The sequence below is a fragment of the Pristiophorus japonicus genome, chromosome 13, assembly GCF_044704955.1.
Source record: "Pristiophorus japonicus isolate sPriJap1 chromosome 13, sPriJap1.hap1, whole genome shotgun sequence".
In the NCBI taxonomy this organism is placed as follows: Eukaryota; Metazoa; Chordata; class Chondrichthyes; family Pristiophoridae; genus Pristiophorus; species Pristiophorus japonicus.
The window spans coordinates 166,836,302-166,837,031 of NC_091989.1; positions in this window are offsets into that span (position 1 = coordinate 166,836,302).

Below are 730 nucleotides of genomic sequence, written 5' to 3' on the forward strand. Positions count from 1 at the left end.
GCGCCGCATCCTGGGAGTTGTAGTGCTCACTCTGCCAACCCATCCCCGCCCCCCGGCTTGTCACTGGGCCAGGCTGGAGACAGTCAACAGGTCAGGCAACATCTGAGTGGAGGGAGTGGATTTAACATTTAAGGTCTGTGACATTGGATCCTGCAGTCTGATACTGTACACAGCCAATTTGCATACAACAATCTCTCATGCCTTCCACCCTATAATAGACCTTCTCTCCCCCTCCCCTTCTCTTGCCACCTCCCCTCCCCCTCCCCTCCCCTCCCCTCTCTCTCTCCCCCCCTCCCCCTCCCCTCTCTCCCTCTCTCCCTCCCTCTCTCCCTCCCCCTCCCCTCTCTCCCTCCCTCTCCTCCCCTCTCTCTACCCCCCTCCCTCTCCCCCCTCCCCTTTCCCCCCTCCCCCTCCCCTCCCTCTCCCCCCCTCCTCCCCCTCCCCTCTCTCCCCCCCTCTCTCCCCTCCCCCTCCCCCTCCCCCTCCCCTCCCCTCTCTCCCCCCCCTCTCCCTCTCCCCCCCTCCCTCTCTCCCCCCTCCCTCTCCCCCCCTCTCCCTCCCCTCCCTCTCCCCCCCTCCCTCTACCCCCCCTCCCTCTCCCCCCTCCCCTCCCCTCCCTCTCCCTCCCCTCCCCTCCCTCTCCCCCCCTCCCCTCCCTCTCCCCCCCCTCCCCTCCCCTCCTCCCCCCCCCTCCCCCTCCTCTCCCCCCCTCCCCCCTCCCTCTCCCCAC